This window comes from Delphinapterus leucas, chromosome 9, assembly GCF_059928025.1.
Source record: "Delphinapterus leucas isolate spDelLeu-1000000601 "Yukka" chromosome 9, BTC_Dleu_Yukka2, whole genome shotgun sequence".
NCBI classification, from domain to species: domain Eukaryota; kingdom Metazoa; phylum Chordata; class Mammalia; order Artiodactyla; family Monodontidae; genus Delphinapterus; species Delphinapterus leucas.
In genome coordinates, this window is record NC_143137.1 from 65,341,291 (window position 1) to 65,354,034 (window position 12,744).

Sequence of the window (12,744 nt, forward strand, 5' to 3'; positions counted from 1 at the left end):
CATAAACTCTGTCAAGAATTTTCCCCTCATTTTCCTCTACCTGTTACCAGTGATAGCCAAATGTTAGAGAATCAGAATATATGCACTTAAAAGAAGCAACACATATCTAGTCCAAATGAAAAATTCAATTCCAAAAATCCAGTATTCAAACTTTAGAATCAGCTGGTTAACCTGTTTCCTAGAATCTATGTTACATTTCCAAGGGGCAGAATCAGCAGAATGTAAGTACACATATTACTGTACACACACACACACAAATGTACTATGCATGTAATCTTAGAAGAGGAAACATTTCTATTATTTTCACTAGTTTTTGGATGTCACAGTCATACATATACTAGGTTGATATTTTGGGTTCAGAAGAAATAATGTCTCTTAGAAGTGTTGACATTTTTATATGTGGATACCTTTTAGGGTAAAGCTCAATTTACACATGCTGCTTTGAACATAATCTGTTTTTCTGTTTTTTCTCTGAGTTAGCACAGACGGCCCACATGACCACATCCATATGTAAATCAAGGAAAGTTTGTGCTACTTTTTTGTTCACTGTGGATGGATTGCTTCATATGATCTTCTGAAAGGTTCGTATATCGCCAGTTCAATTCATTAGGAGTTCTTCTGAAATGTCAGTATCACTAAAATTGAGCACAGAGCTTTTTATTTTCTACAAATGTTGTCTCAAGGTAGCATCAGCTAGATCTCAGACAAGGAAAAATATTGTTTGATTAAGCTTTTGATATCTCTCATAAACAAAGGACATGAAAAAAAAAAAAAACCCAAAGGACAGAAATTGATCTTGTATCATGGACAGCCTGAACTGTCATAGTAAAGCTAAAGAAGATAAATGATGGTGTTGGAGTTTTAACTCATTGCTGATTGGTTTCTAGCTGCTATAAATCTTTCCTTTTAAGAATTTATCCTTGGAAAGATCAGGAAAATAGTAACAAATATATCATTCTCCAACAAATTGCTACCTATTTTCATTTTGAGTCCACAGTGCCTCCAGAAATATAAAAGTATAGAGGGGTCTTGTGTTGGAATAGGATCACTTTGTATGTGAAATAGATATTGAAAAAAATGGATATTGGAAAAAAAAAACACTGAAGAAGGCACAGATCACTGTCAAAATGTCTAAACACTGTAAATGTTTACTTAAATGTATTGAAACAATTTGGTCTTCAAAATTGGCTAAATAATATCAGGCTTTCATGATTTTTTTAATTGTTATTATGTGTGTTCTGAACTATGATTTGGAGTTGTATTCTTTTTATATTTCAGAATAAGAAATTGCTCAGCTATGTAGAAAGTGTGACTAAGTGTGTCTGAAGTGTATCAGTTTGTGTATATGGAGATCAAAACATATTTCTACCTTTGTCATGCATTGTCTGGTTAAATTTAGGTAAGTTATCTAACACCTCAAGACATATTTTCCTATCTCTACAATAGAGATAATTCTATCTTCTAAAAATATTAGAAAATTTTAAGAAATTAAATGAGCTTTTTGAACTCGGTATTTTGGTAAAAGTGTATTATTTAATTACACCCCACTTACTTATAAATTATTTTATAATATCTCAGTTTGGGGGAATACATTTGTTTTTATTTCCACATTTTCTGCTGTGAGCTACTTTTCCTGATTACATGCATGTTACAAGGAATGTTATACATCTGAAGGTGGGCTACAGTCCATTTCAGGATGGAGTTAGAAGGCATGTGTCTTACTTTTATTAGTACACCATTCTAATTACTTCTCTCTGACTCTTGGACTATAAGCCTTTCTTCTTTGGTCTGCTTCTGTTATGTAATTTAACATTTACTCAATTGCAATGAAAAAATTAAAATGTCCCTTTCCCAAATTTGCCTCTCTTCTATTTTCTTAGATACATATATGTCATATTCAACCAGTTCAGAGCAGTTATTTACATTTTGCAGCTTTATACAATTTTCAAAAGTGTTGCATCCTTAATTTCCTGTTGGTTTAAACTGCTCCATGGTACAATGAAAGCTGAATTTTAGTGATGTGGTAAGGAGATAGTGAAGTCATCAATTACACAGTCTCTTTGAGAAACTGAGCTCTCCTCTACCTCCTCATTCACTGATTGTCTGAGACACAAATTATAATTTGCACATGGAAAGACCTTCAAAGTAGAATTATAATAAACATTATGACTCAGCTGGGGTGGGAGAAGTTGAGAACAATTGTCTCAAAAACAGGATATTAATCCAATATATTAATCAGTGGATCAAGAAATCTTATCCTGTGTCCTACATGGGACAAAGCTCATGCAAAGGCAGCTCAACTAATTCAAGGTTTTGGAAGAAACTTTCAAGATTTTGGCAGAAGATGAGTGAAAATGTTGACAAAATCAAAATTGTAGATAATTCATTTTTTCCTCTTCACTTGTTTTGCTTATGAGGAAATGTAAGATCAGAAAATTGAAATGATCTATACAAGTTCTGCCAGTTTTTACTCATTTAAACCTTGAATAAGTCACTTAGTCTTTAGGATTCCAAAATATCCTTCTCTATAAAATGGGGATTTGTGTGATGGAATCTGATTCACTTCTTCTACCAATAAGGTTTTTATGAATCCTAAGAAATTCTGTATCTTTCCAGAACTGAGTTGTGTCTCATTTTCCGTAAAAATTCAGTAACAATATTTACTGAATGCTTACTACTAAGTTTTATTTGCTGCTTGCTGCCTTAGTCCCATGACATCCAGATGCAGTCAGATATAATAACAATCCAGTTATCATATCCTTTTAAATGCCATCACTCAATAAATATAACCCAGTCTCAGAGAGGTAATTTAGGACACTAAGCTGTATACTGTACAAATCCCATTTCTTCTCCTTCACCACAGGAACATGACACTTGTCTAGAGTCTGGAATTGAGATGAAGCTTCTTCACCTGTACCTAGAATTGGGAATAGACCCTAGAGGCGATGGGGCAAGGCAAATACCATTCACTGGACAAAGTCATGGTTTGTAGACAAGGAAGATCTTGTAGACAAGATATTTTCTTGCTGAGGTAAATAAAATAAGACATTTAATAGTATTAATTAGTAGTTACCATGTGTTGAGTGCTTAGTATGACCTAGCCACTGAACTAAACAGTTTGAGCACCATATATTAGTTATGAAGTAGTAATGATTTATTTACACCTTACATGTGATGTAACTAATTTTCGGCAAGGTTATATGAACATCTCTTTGCAATAAAGGGAGGAAAATCATTTTAACGCCTATGTAATTACACCCTCTGTTTGTGGTTTGAAGTTTCTGTACCATCTACCTTTTGAAGGGATATTCTTCAGCATGAGCAGACTTGATGTAAGCATGTGGATTGAATATGCACTACTTTTATCACTGGGGTTTGCTGACCCTTAGGTCAGAATTTTACCAAGAAGACTGAAAATATGAGAGATCATTTAGGGTAATGAAGGATTATTATACCAAGTTAGGTTGCAGGGGCTTACCTCGTGGTGCAGTGGTTAAGAATCCGCCTGCCAATGCAGGGGACACGGGTTCGAGCCCTGGCCCAGGAAGATCCCACATGCCGCGGAGCAACTAAGCCCGTGTGCCAGAACTACTGAGCCTGTGCTCTAGAGCCCGTGAGCCACAACTACTGAGCCTGTGTGCTACAACTCCTGAAGCCCGTGTGCCTAGAGCCTGTGCTCCGCAACAAGAGAAGCCTCCGCAGTGAGAAGTCTGCGCACCGCAACGAGGAGTAGCCCCCGCTGCCACAATTAGAGAAAAGCCCTCACACAGCAATGAAGACCCAATGCAGCCAAAAATAAATAAATTTAAAAAAAAAGTTAGGTCCCAGGAAATGATTTTCAAGTCTGGAGAAAAAAATTGTCTTTTGTGGGGCTGGGGTGGGGGTGGAGGATCAGGAAGGATTCATTCAAAGTGTCTTGGAGTGATTATTATGAGGGAAAAAAAGAAACAGTCACATCTGAGACTGGATACTTGTGCCAATAATAAGAAATAGCTGTCTGTCCCAAGAATGTGGCATTTGTCCTTAGGAAAAAACAAAAGACAGAAAGGAAATAGTGTTAACCTAAATAAAAAATATTTATAATCAGATGTTTGGCATAATTGAGTAAGCGTGAGAACTGAATAATGCCAATATGGCAGTTTTTACTGGGATGTAATTGGGAGACTTAACCGTCATTCAGATCTTTGGATTTGCATTCCCTCAGTTTCAAATTCAGGGCACCAGATTAAAAAAGTACTCCCTCAGTTTTTCTTCCTTAAGGAAAAAGTCTAGTGGTAGACTCTACTTACGATCCAGAAGTTGGCAGAAGGTCAGATTTCTCAGTGCTGTATGTTTCTATCTGCAACATCATATGGAGGAGGTATTTGACACTATCCACAAGGAAAAGGTAAGATTTGTGGTAGGAAACATGGCCTCCTCTTTGTCAGCTCGTCTTCGTGTTATCCTCATGTCAGCAGAATTTATCACAGGGATTAGAGTAAATGGATTTCTTATAATCATCAACGGTAATGAATTGGTCAAAAGCAGAAAGCGAACAGCAATGCATCTCCTCTTCATATGCATAGGGATGTCTAGGTTTGGTTTGCAGATAGTGTTCATGGTAAAGTTTTTCTCATGTTCTTTCCACTCTTTTATAGAGTAAAAATTTATGGTACAGCGACGATTTTTTGGGGATGTTTTTCAGCTCTGTCAGTCTCTGGTTTGCCACCTGTCTCTCTGTATTTTACTGCCTCAAGATAACACACTTCACCCAGTACTGTTTTCTTTGGCTGAAATTCAGGATCTCAAAGTTAATGCCTTGACTGCTTCTGGGAAGCCTGCTGACCTCCGTGAGCATCGCAACTCTGTGTGTCAAGGTGGATTACCCTAAAAATGTGGATACTGATGTCCTCAGGGATGCCATGCTAAAGAGGACTAAACTCAAGACAAAGCAGATTAATGAAGTGCTTCTTGTCAACTTGGCATTAATATTTCCTCTGGCCATATCTGTGAGGTGAACTGTTATGTTATTCATTTCTCTCTATAAGCACGCTTAGCAGATGCAAAATGAACCTCTTGGTTTTAGAAACGCCAGCACTGAAGCCCATATTAATACATTAAGATCAGTGATAACATTCTTTTGCTTCTTTATTTCTTATTTTGCTGCCTTCATGGCAAATATGACATTCAGTATTCCTTATGGGAGTCAGTGCTTCTTTGTGGTGAAGGACATAATGGCAGCATATATCCCTCTGGCCATTCGGTTATAATTATCTTGAGTAATTCTAAGTTCCAACAACCAATCAGGAGACTTCTCTGCCTCAGAAAGAATCAATGAAGAGGAGGATCAGTGTAAAACATTTTGTACTTCCTTGTCATGGTTTCAATGGACTTGTGTTTTGTTTTTGTTTATTTATGTGTTTTGTGTGCTCTCTCTCTCCCATGGAAGCACTAATTTTGATGTTGGATGGATAAGATATCTCTTTTTCCAGGACTTGTGTACTTAAAAATATTATGACAGTAACACATATAGATAACTAGTACTTGCATTGGAGTGCCAGTTGTGTTAGAAATCGGAAAAAAATACTAAGACTTCACTTGGCTGACCAAAGTAATTCTGTTATCTGTCTTCCCAGGTCATTGAGAATCTTCTGGTTTAGATGAGCAACATCACATTGATTTAGTCTAAGACTTGAAACAGTATAATAATTTGGCTATTTGATTGCACATAACTTTTCCAAGGAGAGTCATTAGTGTAATTATTTGAAAATGCAAATTATATGTTGAAAGTGTGTGTATGTCAGGGCAATGTACTCAGATATACCGATTAAAGTTTTATTTTGCTAGATACACAGATTAAAGTCTTATTTTGCTTTTGATTTTAGTTACTAGTTCAGGTTGGTAAATGATAAGGTGCAAATAGAGCTGGCATATAAATACACAATGTAGGGTCTCCATTTTTTTACGAGTTGAAGAAACATTTTTCAACCCCCTGAAGTGTGAAAGTCATACCAAAATAGGATGTGAGGGAGGTTGCTGACAATGGAGTCCCAGCAGGAAATCATTCAACTGGTGTTTTAACTTCCCTCCTACTAGGAATATTGTCTGAGGTATGGCTGCAGCAAATGACTTGAAGATCTAAAGTAAAAGCTTTGAAATCTGTTGCTAGATTTGAATTGATTCTGCTCTTTTAAAATCTTCAATTCTGTTGCTTTGGGGAAGAAAATATTTTTTGTAGTATCTTACATCTCAGGATATCTGTTTGAATCTGTGAAATCCTCACTGGCTCTTAAACAAATAAAAAGCTAGGTAGTCATTTTAATTGTAAATAAATTGTAGTTTAAATGGATTAAAAGTTGCCAGGGTGGGGAAAAAAAAAACTAGATATGTGTGTGAATATGTGCACATGTATGTGTGAATTTTTTTACTTTACAAAATACTTCCACACACAATTCTTTATTTCATTCTCAGAACACTTTGTAAAGTAGGCAGTAGAATTATCTCAGGTTTACAGTTGAGAAATTAAGGTTTGGAGAGGTCATTATACATACCTAAGTCCACTCAACTACAGTCAAGTGGTATAATTGGAATTCAAACCTGGTTCTTCTCTCATTAAAGTCAGTACCCTCTCTGTTTGGTTTTCTTTCCATTATTCTTTTTTTTTTAATAAATTTATTTATTTTATTTATTTATTTATTTTTGGCTGCGTTGGGTCTTCGTTGCTGCGCGCGGGCTTTCTCTAGTTGCAGCGAGCAGGGCCTACTCTTTTTTTTTTTTTTTTTGCGGTACGCGGGCCTCTCATTGCTGTGGCCTCTTCCGTTGCAGAGCACAGGCTCCGGACGCGCAGGCCCAGCGGCCATGGCCCACGGGCCCAGCCGCTCCGCAGCACGTGGGATCCTCCCGGACCGGGGCACGAACCCCTGTCCCCCGCATCGGCAGGCGGACTCCCAACCACTGCGCCACCAGGGAAGCCCAGGGTCTACTCTTCATTTCGGTATGCGGCTTGTCACTGCGGTGGCTTCTCTTGCTGTGGAGCATGGGCTCTAGGCATGCGGGCTTCAGTAGTTGTGGCATGTAGGCTCATTAGTTGTGGCTCGCAGGCTCTAGAGCACAGGCTCAGTAGTTTTGGCGCACTGGCTTAGTTGCTCCGGGGCATGTGAGATTTTCCCGGACCAGGGCTCGAACCCGTGTCCCCTGCATTGGCAGGCAGATTCTTAACCACTGCGCCACCAGAGAAGTCCCTTTCCGGTATTCTTTACAGGCAACTTTAGATTCTGAAAGTCATGACAAGAAATGACATTCAACCTATTACCTATGACATCCTATGACATTTCTCTGTTATGTCCCTACAAAGTCAATTAAAAAATATTTCACAAATGTCTGAATTATTCTATTATTGGGTGAAATTATTTATTATCTATTTCATCTCATACTTGGTTTACTAACAGTCTGAAATGAGGTACACATAGGTGCTCAATTTACATTTTAGTATCCCTTGACTCTTATATGGTAGGGAAATTGCTGTACCAGTCTCACTTGTTATAGGTCAGGTGGGACTAACCTCTCTGCTGGGAAAATGGGTATTTACTATGTTTATATCTTGAGTTTTGGCTAATTGTGTAACTGGAAACTACTCCTCAGATTATAGAACCGATTTACAAGCTTTTGCATCATCCTGGGGGAGCCCACACCCCCTGGTCTCCTAGGCCAGGCTGAAAGTCTTATTTATGCTAGTGCCTGAATTACGCAGGGAATCGTGGCAGATATTTACATGGCGAGATCTGATATCATTTGGCCATTTATATCCTCTACTATGCTCATCTATTTTTTTTTAATTCAAGAAATAATTTTAGTAGTTTTTTGAAAATTGTAAAATAATACACAGTCAATGTAAAAAATTGGGAAAATACAGGGAAATTCCCTGATGGTTCAGTGGTTAGGACTCCTTTCTTTCACTGCCGAGGGCTCGGGTTCCACAAGCCATGCAGTGCAGCGAAAAAAAAAAAAAAATTGGGATAATACAGACATATTAGAAGTGAACCTGATACAATCACAGGTAAAATTTTCATATACATTCTTTCAGGATTTGAAATATACATCATATAGACATATATAACTATATATATGTATGGGATGGGTATAATTTATTACATTATGAGGATCCTGCTGTATATATACTTTATACTACATTTGCATTTAAATTACATGTGAGAAATTTGCATTTTTTAACAGCTTAATAATGTTTTATTTTATGGTTGTAACTTTGTTTTTAACCACTTTTCTATAATTAACCAGTATCTTCATTAACAAAAAGAACTATAGAGTTGAAAATAATGTTTACATTATTGAAGAAAAAAAGGAAGGAGCTCACCCAAACAAAACGAAACTCATAAAAGGTGAAATAAAAGTTTACAATTTAAAAAGGAGAATCTTTTATTATTAATAGTATTTATACATAAGTAAGCAAATTGGTACTAATGCCTTGAAAAATTCTGGCATGGGAATCTGAATGAGGCCTGTTGGCATGGGAACCTTTTGTAATGATGCTATGGGCTGGGAATTCCTTGGAATGGGTTTCAGGCTAGGAATTCCTTGGAATGGGGCTGTGGCATAGCAAGCATTCTAAGATTTCATAAAGTCTGTATAAGAAGGCATCAGTGCCTTTAAAATGTATTTCAGTAGTTAGGTAATTTTCTATTCCAGAATTGCCTTTTTTTGTGTATATTATTTCAGGGATCCTCACAACCCTGATAGAGGATATTATCATCTGTGTTAAAGATGAAGAAATCTACACTTGAAGAGACAATAGAATTGGTCTAGAATAGACAATAGAATTGGTCTAGAATTATCTAGACCTGAGTCTCACCTTCTAAATCTAAATTCCATATTTCTTTTCCTAAACTTAATTGTGCATCAAAGTCACCTGGGAAACATTTTATAATTGTAGATTCCCAGGCTTATCCTAGACATGCTGAATATAGTCTCTGGAGATGGAGCCCAAGATTCTGGATAATAAGCCACCCTGTAAAATTCTGATACAACTTTTTATGGACCAAGGTTTGTGACTCACTGCATCACAGTATATTAATTGGAGCCTAAGAAATATATTCATTTCGAAATAAAGTCTCTCTTAGGAGAAATTTTAATGGCATTTAAATAATATTATTTTCCATTACAAAACATACAAGTTATAACTCACCCTAACAGAACCAGGCTTGGATTAGCTCACCTAAGAATTTGCAAAGACTGATAGGTTACCTTTTCTAGTGTAATGTAACCATCAACCAGTTATTTATCTTTTATGGCGAAATAGCCCTGTGACCAATTAGTCGTGTGGCGAAACTGCTTGAGGTAAAGAGGTTTACGGCAGAAATACAGGACTTGACGTTTTCAGGACTCAGGTAAGACAAGGAATTCCCATAGATTCCACAAAGACACTTCATGTCACTGGGAGGTTGAAATCTGCAAATAGGAGTTTGGCTTATTTTCCCAATGTGTTCTTGATAATTTTGTATCCTGGAAGACTTTGTTATGGGTGGATGAGATCTTTTACTGTAGAGGACCACATATACACTTATTCAGTAAATAAGTAAATACTGAGAGGTAAGAATGTTCATGTTTCCAGTTCTTGGGCACGTCACAGCTGATTCAAACCTAAAAATGAATTTGAGGATGTCTGTATTTATTCTGTCTCTTCTGGCTTCTCCCTCAATAGACACAGCTTTCTCTTCCTCTTATCAACACTACAGAATTTATATTTAATTCATTAGTAAAAAGTTTTAGTTTTAGCCATTGGAGTTAAGTTACTACAGAGAAAACTTTTACTAGTTAAGCCCCAAAATCTTGTGCCTCTTCTGTGTGACACTGCTTAAATAGTAAATCTTCTGAAAATTAAAAGCTTCCTTCCCACGTACACACACATATCTATCCAAACTTTTAAACGAATAAGAATTACAAATTTTTATTAAGAACTCCTTCCCTTTTGTAAGGCAAGCTTCCTGGATTTTACTGAGGGGATAGATAGGGAAATTACCAATAAGTTTCACATAAGTAATCTCAGGATGAAGAGACATATGTAGTTTTTCTATGATTGGGGTTATGAATGTGCCACGCACACTACTAGTGACACCAAATGTTGATTTGTTATCAAAAGGAGGTATTCTGATTGTAGCAGGGATTAAATGTGGATTAGTTACTTGACCCCTGATCCATGGAGTAAAGAGAGGAGGTCATTTTCAATAAGGGGGTGCCTTCTGAAAAATAAACTCTGCATGTTTGACTTGGATGGGATGAATCTCAGTACGAGAGCCAGTAAGGGGTGGAATGAGAAAAAGGCCAATGGGAAATAAAGGTGTATCATATCAACGTTGCAGTTTTTTTCTAGGGCTCTTCTCTGTGTCACAGATTCCTCAGAACAGAGGATCCCTGACACATGAAAAATGATACCCAAATTATATACTTCTGGTTGAGGGGAATGAGTCATTAATGGAATCCTTCTTGTGACACTGTCTGAGAGCCCATTCTATATATAAAAGACGAATGAAAGAAAATATTTAAATGTTATAACTCTGGGAAATTTTAACAAGAGTTGCCATACGACATCCACTGAGCACAAAGTATTTCATGCTTAAAGTACATAACTCGGGTTATATCAATAACTGCTCTTTCACTATTATGCCAAATATTGTTTTCCAGTTTCTCTAGGGGTATATATTTTCACAGAAACGATAAAGACAATGGAAATGGTACTCTGGAAAATTATGAGAATTGGAGAGGATGGAGCTTTATGGGACCCAGTTTTCTATGCTATGATTCTTTCAAATGCAAGTTTGCATTTTCAGAGACCCTTAGTTTTTGCAATATGTTTTAATACATAATTTTAAAAGTTGCTAAGTCTATGCTTATGTCTCTCTTTAAAAAAATCTTACTTCCCCATTATGGTCCACTATAGTTTTTTCAATACCTAGTTTCACAGAAGTAAAAATTTTTTCCTTTAAATCATCTTAAAATCATTAATAGATTCTGGTTTTGCTTTTTATTTATTTTTACTATTATTATTATTTTGGCCGCACTGTGTGGCTTGTGGGATCTTAGTTCCCCAACCAGGGATTGAACCCACACCCTCGGCAGTGAAAGCATGATGTCCAAACCACTGGACCGTCAGGGAATTCCTGGTTTTGCTTTTTAAATGTACGCTAAGTTTTCTAAAAATTTTCTATACCTCTATCAGTGTTGACAAGTGTTCTAACATATGCACTGCAGTGTGTTAAAGTTTCTCTGATTTCAGTCATAAAATCACATAAAGAAAAAGCAGATAAAAAAAGTTTTAGAATCTGTACTAGCAGTTCCCTCAGTAACCTCTAAAGCAGAGGTTCTCAAATTTGAATTTGAACATCAGAATCGCCTGGAGGGTGTGTTAAAACACAGATTGCTGCACCCCATCTCCAGAGTTTCCGACTCAATAGGTTTTTGGGTAGGGCCTGAGAATTAGTATTTCTAACACATTCTCAAATGATACTCATGCTAGTGGTCTCGGGACCCCACCTTGTGAACCACTGATTTAGAGTTATTGTACTGCAGAGGCTGAAAACCAGGCCTCTGAGGCCAGATGGGGTGGATTTTCATTCTGGCCCCATTGCTTATTAGCTCTATAACCTTGAACAAGTCACTAAACTCTTTCCTTCTGTTTCCTCATCTGTCAAATGAGATAATAAAAGGACTTACTTCCAAAGGCTGCTGTGAGATTGAGTGTATTAACAAGTGTAAAGCACCTAGAACAGTGGCACACAGCAAAGATCAGTTAGTCGGTATTTTATTAAGTCAAGAAAAATTTTCAGTTGCCACTCTGTGGAAGACGTGTAGATTATTTATTATTCTTAAATCCATTTCTCTACTGTTTTGAAGTTGGACAAATAGAACTAAAAATTTTTATCAGTACTTTGAGAAAAGAGGTAAAGTATACTAAGTTTAAAAATGATGAACAGGGTTAGTATTTTTATTAGGCATAAAAGAGAGTAAACATGTATTTTAGAATGCTATAAAAGGCAACAGACTAAATGAGGTGGTAAAACAAGAATTCACAACCACCAGAGGATGACAAAAGGACAGCAGTATGTGACATGGGAGTGAAGGAAGGCACCAAGAGGCTGAAGGGTGTGGTAGAAAGAGGTGAGAAGGCAATGTTTGCCATTTTGCCTAGGTCCTTAGGAGAGGTCACTGATAACGCTGGTTTTAGATGTGGGACAGTGTTGTGCACTGTAGTGCTTGACCTGGTGAGTAAATGTGGAATGGATAAGTCTTCTTTGAAACATCACTCACACTCTTGTCAAGGGGGCATGTTTTAATTGGTGTGACTTGAACATGGATAACTGAAGGAGCAGTTCTCTAACCATGGTAAATCTGAGCAGTCTCATGGGAGGAAGGAAAGAAAACAGCACAAATCAACAGACGAGCTATGAACATCAATAACAATGACCCAGGCAGTCTCTGGCTCAGTGCAGAGCAGCCAAATTTAGGTACAGTGTGAAAGCATCACATATGATTAGGCCTATTTTATTCATACACAGTCCTGCTTTGTAGATAAATCTACGGTGAATTGATCTCCATTTCTAATAGTGAAAAGAAAGCCCCTCTTCCCTAGAGTACTCACCAGTTGTCTGCTAGAAAACCTATTGTAGAATTTATTGACGTTCTATAGTGCAATAAGCATGACTGTCCTAAGATGCTCCAGGCAGCTCACCTTGATCTGCCTGGACAATGAGACAG

The 12,744-nt window shown here is 37.0% G+C and overlaps 1 pseudogene; it reads left to right on the forward strand.

The window, feature by feature from the left end:
* Positions 1 to 3,068: 3,068 nt before the first annotated feature.
* LOC149748421 (taste receptor type 2 member 2-like) lies at positions 3,069 to 6,591 on the forward strand (annotated as a pseudogene).
* Positions 6,592 to 12,744: the final 6,153 nt, after the last annotated feature.